Source organism: Apteryx mantelli, chromosome 2 (assembly GCF_036417845.1).
Source record: "Apteryx mantelli isolate bAptMan1 chromosome 2, bAptMan1.hap1, whole genome shotgun sequence".
In the NCBI taxonomy this organism is placed as follows: domain Eukaryota; kingdom Metazoa; phylum Chordata; class Aves; order Apterygiformes; family Apterygidae; genus Apteryx; species Apteryx mantelli.
In genome coordinates, this window is record NC_089979.1 from 166,004,104 (window position 1) to 166,011,870 (window position 7,767).

The window sequence follows — 7,767 nt, forward strand, 5'->3', positions numbered from 1 at the left end:
CTGGGACTGTGTCACAATCCTAAATCCTGATAAAACACCCAAGATAACAATACCTTCTGTGAGTGTTCTGCTTATTTTCTTATCACTGTCTTATCATTTGGCAAGGACTTCCAAATTAATCTGAAAAATATTCTGGGCATTTGTAAAAATACTCTATGCACTGGAATTCAGCAAATATTTATTCATTGACAAAACACTAGAAAAGAATGTGTGACCAAAAAAAAAAAAAAAAGAAACATTTAGCTCCTCTGTGTACAGTATACAAAGAATAGAAGGTTAAAAGTTACGTTCTGCAAACATACCTTTTGCTGAGATGTACTTGGTTTACTAAGTGTTGTGGATATGAGCCAAGGTCTCCAGACCCTGAATTCTGTTTCATTACTGCAGGGAACATGGAAAATTATAGCTTCTGGCTAAGGGAAGGGAGTGGTTCACAGTCTTTACAAGGGCAACAAGAAAGGCTTCCATAAGTACATAAGCAGCAAAAGGAAGGCTAGGAAAACTGTGGACCTGCTTCTAAATGGGACAGAGGCCTTGGTGACAAAAGACATCAAAACCACAGAGGTACCAGGTGCCTTCTTCACCTCAGTCTTTACTGGTGAGACTGGCCTTCAGGAATCTCAGCCCTCTGAGACAAGAGGGGAAGTCTGGAGCAATGAAGACCTACCCTTGGTGGAGGAGGGTCAGGTTTGGGAACACTTTTACAGACTGGACACGCACAAGTCAATGGGCGCTGATTTTCGTAAGGCTTTTGACACTGTCTCCCATAACAACCCCATAGACAAGCTGATGAAGTGCGGGCTAGATAAGTGGTCAGTGAGGTGGACTGAAAACTGGCTGAACTGCCAGGCTCAGAGGGATTGTAATCAATGGCACAGTGTCCACCTGGAGACCAGTCACTATGGTGTCCCCCAGGGGCCGATACTGGGGCCAATACTGTTTTTCTTCATTAATGACCTGCCCCAGAGGACGGAAAGCACCCTCAGCAATTTGGCAGATGGCACAAAATTGGGAGGAGTGTCTGATACCCCAGAGGGTTGTGCTGCTTTTCAGAGGGGCCTCGACAGGCTGGAGAAATGGGCAGAGAGGAACCTCATGAAGCTCAACGCGGGGAAGTGTCAAGTCCTGCACCCAGGGAGGAATAACGCCATGCAGCAGCACAGGCTGGGGGCTGAGCAGGTGGAGAGCAGCTTTTCAGAGAAGGACCTGGGTGTGCTGGTGGACAACAAGTTGACCATGAGCCAGCAATGTGTCCTTGTAGCAAGAAGGCCAAGGGTATCCTGGGCTGTATTAGGAAGAGCATTGCCAGCAGGTCAAAGGGGGTGATCCTTCCCCTCCACTGAGCCCTGGTGAGGCCACATCTGGAGTGCTGTGTCCAGAGCTGGGCTCCCCAGTACAAGACAGACATGGATTTATTGGAGTGAGTGCAGCAAAGGGAGCACAGAGATGATGAAGGGACTGGTCATGTGAGAAGAGATCATATCCATGTGTGTAAATACCTGATGGCAGAGAGTAAAGAAAACAGAGCCAGAGTCTTCTCAGTGGTGCCCAGCACCAGGACGAAAGGCAATGGGCACAAACTGGAACACAGGAAATTCTGTTTGAGCATAAGAAAGCACTTTGTTACTGTGAGGGTGGTTGAACACTGGAACAGGTTGCTCAGAGAGGTTGTGGCTTCTCTGTTCTTGGAGATGTTGAAAGCCCTCCTGGACCAGGTCCTGGGCAACCTGCTGTGGCTGACCCTGCTTGAGCAGGGAGTTTGGACCAGGTGATCTCCAAGGTCCCTTCCAATCCCAGCTATTTTGTGATCCTGTGCTGATGTCTGCCACAACTCCTCTGAGAACGTCCAGGTTTCTGCACAGTTATTCCCAAAGAGAAGATAAAAACCCAGCTGCAGAGCACAGTGTTACTGAGTAGCCAGTCATTCATATGCATACGATGTAGTTCACATTAGTAAAACTTTGGCGGAGAAGAAATCGTAAACATCAAAGAAAAGCCATCACAGGTGGGGGTGGAAGGTACAGCAGTAAATCATTTTATAAACCCAAGTAAAAAGAAAATAGTCACCTTAAATACTGAACAAGGAAGAGGCTGCAAATCATTTTACTTTAGAGATGTAGAACATCATAAATCACTGATTTTATGTTACTCAGATTTTTCTTCTTTGTGATGCACAGTTTTAGGCCTATGCTTCCCTTATTTTATTGACGATTACATTCAGGAGAAAACTGTACTAAGAGCCAAACTCACACCAAGTACAAACCAGCTAAATACTGTTCTCACTGTGCTCAGTATTTTTATTTATCTCATATGGAAGATAATGGCCTTGCATGTTATTCCATTTTGGCTCAGACAGAGAGTCATGGCTTGTATCTTTACGTCTCATTGCTACGATACATCTCTCTATTTATGTTTTTAGCTGGCTGTATTACTTTGTTGATATGGTTTTAAATCTGCTGTCATATATTGTTTGTGATTGGTTAATAGAAGTAAAAGGGCAAAATATGACAATAGCAAACCAGGAATGGTAAATGTCAGTTCTAGATAATGTGACAAATGAGTAATGCCCTGTAGTGGAGTTTCATGGCGTGTGAAGACAGCCGGTCTTTTACGAGCACTTCAACATAAAACAGCTTTATTACGACTGACATCCTTCTCCCTGAGTCAGTGCTAAATTCCTATCGTGCACAGTATCCTTCCTGAGTCAGTTCTGTAAGAACCAATCCACTTTTATTAAAATTATAATTCCAGTTTGCAAATGAGACAAGTAAAATGCACACATTAGAGCCTGCTGTGCATTTATTGGTATTATTTCTCAGGAGTTTCCATTGCCAGTAGCAGGTGAACATGGCTGGTGAAAATCTGAGAATTAGGCTGCTTTTTTTACAATATGAAATACAGCTGTGGATACCCAACTGTTTAGACATATAAGAGAGAATATAGGTGTGTAATGACTGGGTGTCATACACTTAGAGATATCAGTGGGTAAGCAGCGGAGGGCACAGGAAAAGGAATTAGAATGTTAAAAACATGGTCTTAATTTTGGGTGCAATTTATTAGGTTTTGCAGGACAGCTCTAAGACATCCACTTATTTTCAACAAAACAGTGACTTAAAAATACAGAGAAGATTCCTGAGGAATGAGAAACTAAACAGCCATCAGACCATGTTAGGAGCTACTCTATTTTCTTCCACTGAAGGAGCCCAGACTTAAATTCTTCTAACAACTAGTGCTCTCAAAATACCCATTGGCACTGTGCTTCGTCCTTTGACCTTCCTCAGCTGTTAAGAGTAATGAAAGGCACACCACAATTTTCAGTACCAATACAGTAATGATTTTTACTTTGTCCTTGCTGGTTTTGTCCACTTTACGTTTCCTGTCTAGTGTATAACGGTGAATTGGGAAGCCTGTTTCTTTTGTAGACTCTGAGAGCAAAATGGCAGTAGAGTTTGAGAAGAGAAGGGTGATTTATGAGGATTTTGGGAGGCAGGGAACAGGTGATTTTTGCTTGAGGGAAAAATAATGTCCCTTGCTTAAAAAAGTTATGAAGTCCAGCCCAGCGAATACAAAAGCAAAGCCATGTGGAGAATATATGTTATTTGCAATCGTTCCGAAAAGAGTTTCCTACAGAACAACCATTGCAAGTCATTGTAAATCTCTTGGGAACAGCAGTCAAAAACATCAGCAGTTAATTACTAGAGCTTCCTAAATCAACCTTCTTTGGCATGACATGAAGTGAATGAAAGCAATAAAAGCAAGGAAGTGCATTGTGCTTTGTCCTGTCCAACTCCTGTTCGGACAGGCGTAGGTCATAAGCACAAATGTGACCAGCCATGAATTGTTTTTTATTTTAATTCATGGCCTTGAGTTAAATTAAATGAGCATGCTGGAAAGGCCAAGGTGAAATGTAGGGCCAGGTCTTTGGACTGCATAAACCCTCTGACCTCAACTGAGATATACCATTTACACACCTTTAGCGTATAATCCGTGCCCTAGCAAAACATCAAAGGGTTTAGATTATCTATCTAAGAGTCTAATTAGACCCTGATAGCTTGGTGTCCAGAAATTCTTGGCAATGCAAAAAGTATACCTTACAATGGCCAGTAAAATGAAGGGGGAAATTGAACAATCTGTTCTTGTTAGGGGCTGCAAAGCGTTAGCTCTGGGGCATGTATGAGCTCTTGCTAAATTTTACGATGCCAGACTCTGGGAGGTGGAGCTTTTTCTTTGCCTTGCTCTCCGATTGCAGTCATTTCTTGAAGCAGAACGATCGCATGGATTACTTGGCTTCTGCAACAAGTCTGGAGGAAGGAGATTTTTGATCGTATTTGTAAATAGCTCTGCTAAAGAAAAAAGGAAAAAACTTGCTTCATATAGACCCTGATTCAAAATCGATTTCTTCTTTACCATGAAACCAGTCTGCAAAATCTAAAACATCTGCTTGATAAAGCAGAATTGTTACTGTTTTTCACTTACCGCTTCATTCTTGCCCTTGTGCCTCACACTGGGGTGGAGAAGATGTTTCATCAGCTGTGTTGGTGAGTTTTCCAGGGAAAGGAGCTGTGAGTTGAGACGTGAATGAGGGAGAGTCGCAGGCTGTACATCACACGTCTTTGACTCAGAGAGCAGTGAATGAGATGGGAACCCAGAGGAAAGATAAGTGTCTTAACTGGAGGGAAGGAGCCAACGGGAAAGGCACACAATAACAAATGAGACAGAAGTTGTATGCCAGGAAGAGTTTTATAGGATCTCAAGACCTTCATAGACGTGGGTGAGGGGAAGCTGGTGATTGATAGAGGCTGGCTGAAAGGAAGGGAACACAATGAGGTGTTGGCCAGGCAGAGCTCCTCAGGCCTTGGGAGTTAACACAGCCCGGGCACTGGGAAGCAGAAGGGAATGATGTTTGCAGGTCAGCGGCTGGGCAAATTGTGTTGGGAGCTGTGCAGGGACTGGCTAGAGGAGCAATAAAGCAGGCAGCAGGCAGGAGTTGCCTGTTAACCTACGTGATTAAGGGCTAGTCACCATAAATACAAAGGCCTGGGGAGGAGCTGAGGATCATGGACAGGTAGAGGAACGCCAGTAATGTAATTAGCACCAAGGGAGCACCTTGACCTGGCTGCTCCCAGGGTTACCCTAGCAGGACCATCAGCCCATAATCTGGGTAAGACCCACTGAGACAGCCCAGCTGAGCTGAGAAACTCTTCCCAGAAGGCCTTGCAGGCTGAGCGGGTTACTGCCTATGGGGTATGGGACTGACTGTGGGAGGCAGGCAAAAAGCATTTGGAGACTGTATAAAACTTACTATGGGATGTCTTTGGGGGGATTGTGGGAATGTGCAAGACAACTCTTTGGTCCTTCCCATAAACATCACAAGACCTTTGAGGTCAGTGTGTTTTGGGGAGGAGCATGCATGGGTGAACAGAGGGATAAGGGCATAAAAGTGGCTGATTGCACTCAGACTGAGTGTCTTAAGGCCAGCTACTGGAGAGACCCATATTGTGCATATACATACATATACATGTATATATATATCATCCTGATCCTCCAGAGAGGAGGAACAGTACTGGGCTGCATGTGCCATTCATGTCTGTGTGAGTGCTGTGTGTTGATGTGGGTGCTGCTAAGGCACAGCTTTTTGTCTTCATTGGCCCGTGTGGCTGGCCATATGTATATATACATATTATGTGTGATTGCGTAGGGGTGTGTGTGCATGCACCCATTGGGAATATGTGCTGAGTGTCACTACTGGCTGAACATAGGGACATGGAGCTGCAGCAGCCTCACATCCATCAGGCTCTTGCATTTGGCTGCCTCTAGCATCTAGCATGACCTGTGGTCTCCCCAGTTGTTGTTCATATGATCCTCACTGAGCTGATTAGCTTTTAATCACATCACCTAGCATAATCCACTGAGGAAGGGACCAAGCATTTGGACACATACATTAAGTTATTAAAATCCCCCCCCTAGTATTAACTCCAAATTTCTTTTCTTTTTTAACAGCAGCGTGAGATACCTGCAATCCACTCGGGCCTTCCTGTGCTCTGAATCTGTGGGATGGAAACTGGCAAAAGTTCCTGAAAGGGGTTGTAGGACATGGTGTCCTGAGTTCAGCGATTCAAGAAAGCTCCTCTAGCTCTTCGTTCCACTGTTGTCATTTAGGATACTAGCATATATGAAAGTCACATCTCCACTCTTGGTCTAAGGAGGTTTCAGGTTGACCCCTCCAGGATGTCACCTGTCTGATTTCTTGCCTACTAAACAATTCTGATCATTTTTTTCCTCAATATCTCTGCAGATCCAACCTCTGTGCTATGGACCAATGGGTTTCTGATATAGTATTTCCTATCATTTTTTGGTAATAAAGGTGAGAAATATTAAAATACCATCTTAATATTTTGCATCTCACAATCAATATTAATCACAAATCCTAAATTAAATATTGTGTGTCCAGACTAGAACTTTATTATTGATTCTTAACTCCGTGGCACCCCAGTGAAACTGTAACTTATGTTGGGTTCTGCTTTGCTGTGCTTTACAATGGCATGAAATTAAAAAAAAAAAAAAAAAAATATATATATATATATATATATTCTCCTTACACAAAAGCATTCAACATCTAGACAGATTAAAGCCAAGAGAATTTACATCTTGGATAACTGTAGTCTGTGATCAAAATCTAAAGTGCCCATGATCTAATTTTAATTACATGTCTACTCTCATCTTTTATTCTTTGTGCTCAAAAATAGCTTCTGTTTAGATGCACTCACCTGCTATTTACTGGCTTATGACCTTTATTTTGATCTGTGGTTTGGGCTTTTCAGTTTGCTGCGAAGGATTTTGGGAATAAAAGACTTTTGAAGGAACAAGCCATGAAGCACAGCTTGATCATGGTTTCCTAGGAAAGCTTTTATACTTATGACCAGTTGTTTTATACAAGTTTGCAATTTATATTAGGATTTTAAGTGTGCAAACAGAGAACTACTGGAGATATAAACCAACACATCCAGCTAGGGAAAGTGATAGTCATACAGAAGACTTTAAAACAGGTTGTGTGCAGAAACCATGCCTGTCATACTTCTTGTAATCGCTGCTAGTTCTGTGGACCAGGTTTCTTGTGCAGTTTTGACTCTCCCTGGTATGCCTTTGAGCTGCCCAAAGAACCCAGTGCCTTAGGCTATGTTTTAAAACAAATGTTTCTTCAGATTAAAGTATAAAACATCCTGTTTACTGCAGCACTAATCCCTATTCCATTGCATCCCAAACTGTGCAAAATGAGAATTACTGGACATGTTCCTTTTCATTCACAATAGTATCTTGTGCTTTTCATTCTTCCTGTCAAACCCTTGGGTTGACCAAGGGCCACTTCTCACTGGGCTCCTCTTTCCCTTGTCTCCAGCTCTTCGCAGTTCCTTCATGTGCCTTTGGACATGTGCACTGCCCTGAAGAGGAGCAGAGGAGACATGGTCTCATTCCCTCATGATAGACAGTGCTTTCGTGAACTTCCATATGGTTATCTTGGGGTGTATGTGGGTCTGGTCTGTAGTGTCCTGAATTCAGACTGAAACCTGAATGACATAATTTTGCTATTTGTTATTGTCCTCTTGAGACAGGAATTGTCTCGCCTAACTTCATACTTCTAAAAGCTATGTCTGAACTAGTCACCATGCACATCCTTTATGATCAGAAGAACAGATACATCCTTCTGACCTACCTTTGACAGCTACTTTAGGAAAACATGGCTCCTCTTCTGAAGGTTCTTGATCTCTG